Source organism: Pseudorasbora parva, chromosome 10 (assembly GCF_024679245.1).
Source record: "Pseudorasbora parva isolate DD20220531a chromosome 10, ASM2467924v1, whole genome shotgun sequence".
In the NCBI taxonomy this organism is placed as follows: Eukaryota; Metazoa; Chordata; class Actinopteri; order Cypriniformes; family Gobionidae; genus Pseudorasbora; species Pseudorasbora parva.
The window spans coordinates 4882917-4888916 of record NC_090181.1 but is presented as its reverse complement, the minus strand read 5'-3'; positions in this window follow the sequence as shown (position 1 = coordinate 4888916).

The following is a 6000-nucleotide window of genomic DNA, read 5'->3' as shown; positions in this document are numbered from 1 at the left end:
TGCATTTGCATGAGAAACAGCCAACAAAACCTGGAAATATCAGGTCTGGGAAAACTTGCAGAAGTTACTAAAATCTTACCTTTTTGATGAAAAATGTTCATTTTTCACTTATGCTCATCTCTAAAATATTTAATCAGGGATGTATTGTTCTTTTTTTATGGAACAAAATGTATATTGTGGCCATGAGTTAACAATTCGCTCCCATGACTTTAAAAAAAAAAAATTGCTCCCTCATTTTACTGAATCACGTGCACAATATCATAATTCGCTCCCTCATTTTACTGAATCACGTGCTCAATATCATAATTCGCTCCCTCATTTTACTGAATAACGTGCACAATATCATAATTCGCTCCCTCATTTTACTGAATCACGTGCACAATATCATAATTCGCTCCCTCATTTTACTGAATCACGTGCACAATATCATAATTCGCTCCCTCATTTTACTGAATAACGTGCTCAATATCATAATTCGCTCCCTCATTTTACTGAATCGTGGCCAAGTGTTTTAGTTAAATCAAACCATTTTAACGAATTAGTTCAACATGTCCACTATTTACTAACACAAGAACAAATTAATACACTGTGGGAACTAATTATAAATTCGTAGCTATGATTTAACATATATATTTTGGTCCGAATGCCATGTGCAGTTGAAAAATAAAATGCCTTTTTTTTTTTTATGACACATTGCATTTTCAGTGTTGCCACAAGAGGCGCTAGGGTGGATATTAGCATTAGTCTTCTTCTATGGTCAGTTTTCTTTTTCAGATTTTGGGCTGCATCTGAAATCAGTAGAGTTGGTATTTATTTGAATTAGTACTTTGTGCCGCACTTAAAAAGTACAGACTATATAGTATGAATGTAATCCGGACGTACTACATACACCATGTTGTCATAATCGTGTGACCTCCCTTACAGAAAATAAATATTAGTTTATTAAAACAGCACTAGGTAACTTTTCAACCTTCATAATATATTTTTTAAGACTCTTGTGATGATACATCGACTTACAATAGGTTGAATGACACGTCTGCCATAGCCTGATGGGGTCTGTATCGTTTTTAATCGTACTTTTAAACTTCGGGTTTCGGGTAGTAACCCGAGAAAAAGAAAAGAACTACAAAATTCGACTGCTTTACGGCATATACGTCACTTCCACAACACACACGCTTCCTTACATTCGGACGTGCGAGCCCAACTTTGTTCGTCGGATAATATAGTCATGTCCGAAGCAGCAGAGACAAATAAGAAAGAAAAGGTTTTGTTGGAGGAAAGCAATAAGAGGAAATGAAAAAATGATGGGATTAAAGGCAGGACGAGGATCAAAATTGACCAGGGTTTGCTCGTCGGCGTGAGCTGAAGGAGGCGTGCCCGACCGATGCTGTCATGCTTGTTACGGTGAGCTGTCACTCAAACATTGAACTGAAGTATCATATACATTCTGTAAAACGGTAACCAATAGACTACTATAATGACGCTGGCTTGTAAACGTGAGCATCGTGATTATTTGGCGTTTGAAAAAAATAAAACCCATGAAATTATATTCATATGACATGCTGAAACATATGCCACTGACTGTAACGTTACCTGGGATGAAGACATTTCACACGCGACGCCAGAAGAACTCCTCTTGCAGTTTTCAGGGGAACTGTTAGTGCTGCACCGACCCGTGGGACGCTTTTATGAAGTTATTTGGCCCGCACCGCACCATTGTATATATTTTTACAGCCCGCCGCGCACCCGCGACCATTAAATAGACATACGGGGTCCGCGGGTTATGAGACGACCCGCGCATCACTAGTTCAGGGCTATCAGGGCTGTCATGTCAACAAATGCACGCACGATGGCATCCCCTGTTGTAGGAGGACAGAGCTTACGACAGTAGTTGAGGACATTATTTTTTCCAAACTGTAGGGGGACCCCGAGAGCAAAAGTAGCCAAGTGGGGCTTTAAATATTAGTTTATTTAATATAGTTTAATAATTATACTAATAAACTATAATAAACTAAAAAAATCTAATTATACTTTCAGTCTACTTTTTATGTACTTTTCAGAAATGTACTTAGAATTGCACCTGAGTAGGCTTTACTTGACTTATATAGACAGATAAGTCTAAGGCTGCATCTGAAAGCCCATACTCTCTTGAGTAGGTTCTTAGTTTGAATAAGTTATTACTTCAAAAGTATGTTCAATATAGTATGAATGTGTTGTATGAATGTACCAGCGTTAGTTATGTAACTTCACTATCATTCATAAATCCTCTCCCGTGGCCTCATGGGATAGTAAAGTGTCATCATATGCACACTTCAGAATCTCACCGGAAGTTGGAGGTCATTCTGGGATTTTTTGCCTACTCTTTTATGAGTACTGTGAATTCAGACCTAGCTACTTTTGTCACATGCAGTTTTTCACCTACTATATAGTAGGGAAGTGTATGATTTTGGATGCAGCCTCTGTATATTTGGCTTATATTTGTACTCAATCTTTTGATCTAAATATACTTAAAATTATTCATTAAAGGTGCACTATGTAGTATTTTTGCAGTAAAATATCCAAAAACCACTAGGCCGGTGTTATATATTTTGTTCAGTTGAGTACCTACAATATCCCAGAAGTTTCCAACTATTTGTAAATTGTGAGAAAATTGCTATTTTAACTAAGGACAGGGACGTTTCAACATTGCATTTGAGGGAGTCGCCTGTCAATTGCGTCATCTCTGCGCTACCCCCGGTTTCGGCTTTTATTTGGCAGGAGCGCTTTACTCTTAGCAGTGTGAACAAGTGAACGCACGGAGTAAAGTCATAACATCGTTTTGAACACACTTAATGTAGCTCTGTTTATCATATTAGATACATTTATCTCATAATCATAACCGGAAGAGCGGATCTGTGCAGGCGCCCGGCGAATGTGTCCCGTCCCGTCATAATTAAAGTCCCGGTATTCGCGAGGTGGGTATTTGTTTAGCAATCGCTCCAGCAGCTGTGCTCAGTTCCACAACACTCGGCCCTGATCTGCTTTATACTACAGTAACGTTAATAACTGCATGCATGAACGTGATTTCTGCCCGAGTCCTATTTTCCACCGGCTGTGATGAGAAGACCACATCTCCCAAGATGCTGCGCTCACACTTTGCGTCATCAAACTACGATTTGTTTTGAATAGGCGCCCTCCAGTGGATGAAAGGTGCATAGTGCACCTTTAAAGGGGGGGTGAAACACTCAGTTTCAGTCAATCTCATGTCAATCTTGAGTACCTATAGAGTAGTATTGCATCCTTCATATCTCCGAAAAGTCTTTAGTTTTATTATATTTATAAAAGAAATATGGGCTGTACCGAGTCTTTCCGGAAAAAACTGAGTGCCTGGAGGCGTATCGTGTGGGCGAAGCTAAAGAATGACGATCGCAAAGCGGTGACGTCCTCAAGCGTGGAGAAACTCATGGCTATCGAGCTATAGATATATGATCAAGAATCATCTGGAGGCTGAAATAAACTGAACAGAAGAAAGAGCAGCAGCAGGACGTCCGTCCCTGTGGTATGGACTGTATTTAGTGCCCTGTCAACATTTGTGTGTGTTTACTCGCAGTTTATGAGGACATGATTCGGTTTATGGACTATTGTTTGCGACTAAACCCTTAGCAGTAGCAAGCAAAACGGTTTTGCACGTCAGACTAGTGTAACGTTATACATAGAACCACAATGGAGTAACGTTAGCGCATTTGAATGACGAAGCACGCGATCGTGTCCTTTACTGATGTTTACTCACGCAGGACCGAGCCTTTATCGCTGGGACCGCTCCGTCAAAAACACACTTCTTTGGTATGATTTGGTAAAGTCCTGACAGCAGTGAACGGTGGAGATCCACTTTGCGACGCGACTGAAGCGATGTTGTGAAGCTTCCCGTCATTTCTGCGTTCAAATCGGTTCAAATGCAGCGCTGCCTTCCCGGAATGCTGTGCGGATGCGTTGAAGTCGCTCGACGTCACCCATAGGAATAAAGTGGAGCGCGGCGCCTGGATCGACTGGATCTGCACCTGAGAGACTGTTTACGGCGTGCATTTCCTCTCTCGCTCTAGTCACGCGCGCGCACCCTACCGGGAGAAGAGCCCGTACGACCCATACAAGGACCTTCCGCTCTATTAACGTCAAGCCGAGCCATACTCGAAAAAAACTCTCCGAAACTTGTGAGAAACTGTAAAAGCTCAGTATGCATGAAACAGCATTTCACCGCTCCTTTAATTATTCTAAGTATATTTGGCTTGTTGAAAGTGAAAGTGAAGTGAAGTGAACACACACCCATCCGCACACGCGCACACACACACACACACACACACGCACACCCATCCACACACACACGCACGCACACATACACGCACACTCTCTCTCTCTCTCTCTCTCTCTCTCTCTCTCTCTCTCTCTCTCTCTCTCTCTCTCTCTCTCTCTCTCGGTTGAATAGCCTAAAAAAAATCTTAGTTTTACATTTATAAACTTACATTGTGTGAAAATATGGCTTTATAATGAAAACGGATATGTTCCTAATTCTGAGTATGTGAATGTTTGTGTAGTTCACTTGTGTACATAAGAATTAACTTCAAATCTAATTTAAAAGTTTATTTAATGTATAAAATATATATAATAATATATAAATAGTAAACTATAATCAAGTTAAGTTCGTATACTTGCAGTATAAAACGACTAAACTGGTAGTTTACTGAGAATATACTTCAAAGTGTACTTTCATATCTTAAAAAATTAGCAACAAGTATTTAACTACTGTCAGCATACCTATAAGTTCACTTGTGATGTAATTACAGTACAAATGAATAACATGGTTGTAAACTAGTTGTGTACTCAAAGTTTACTACTGGTACACTTAAAATATACTTTTATACACTAAAAAGTGGGCCAATTTTAACCCAAGTATTGAAACAGGACTAGTATACTACTAGTGCATTGATATTATACTTACTACATAAGGTATAATTACAAATACACTTTTACTTAAGTATACTAGCTTGAAGTCTAAACAAATTTTCCATATGCATACTTCTAGTTGTTGCCACAAGGGGCGGTATAGTGGATATCAACATTAATACGTTTTCTCATACTTTCTCATCACTTCTCTGGCCTTAGTGTTTGTGTACTTGAGTAGAATTAATTAACGTCTCTATGAAGAATACACATACTGATAGTTATGCTCATAAAATATTTAAGTGGCTAAATATTGTTGTTTTTTAATCCTTGCCCAATATAATCACAGCAAGAAGAAAAGTTGTGCAAATGCATTGGTTAAAAAAAGTGTGGGAACCCTGAAGTAATCTTCAAAGTTTCATAATTTGTAGTTCATTTTGGCAATGAAGTTTGCAGGTAAGGAAAAAAACCATGCTACACATGTAAAAACTTATCTTAACTGATCATAAATGCGTCATTCTGAATGAACTGGAGCTTGAACCTTTTTGATGTTTTTTCAACCTGTAACACATTTGTGATATAACTACAGAACGTACTATTTTCAGATAACAAATTGTCCACAGGTCTGGAAGCTATTTGAGCTTAATAAAGCATGGCGGGCACCTGCATTGTGGGGTTTTTTGGGTTTTTTTGCAGCCAAAAATGTTGGATTTAATCAAGGATATAAGGGATTGTGGGCCGTCTATAGCACCGCTCACTGTATAAAGCGTGCTTGACTTTGACAGAGTTGTGGACGATTGAGTTGTGGTCAAAAAATATTTAGTTTAACATATTACTTGGAGATTTGTATAGTTAGTAACCAAAAGCTTATATTGAAACGTTTGTTACTGTGCAGAAAAATAGATGAACTACAAGTTTTACATGTTTTATGGTGCTGTTCATACTGAAAATACCCCTTTTCCCTAAAAAAAACCTTTTTGTCTGTCTATTTTTCTTAGAAACTAAGAAAATCTAATCTCGGGGTAAATATCGGGGACTTTAAAAATTGTGCTTACCAGACCTGGAAAAAATTGGGAAGTTAATAAA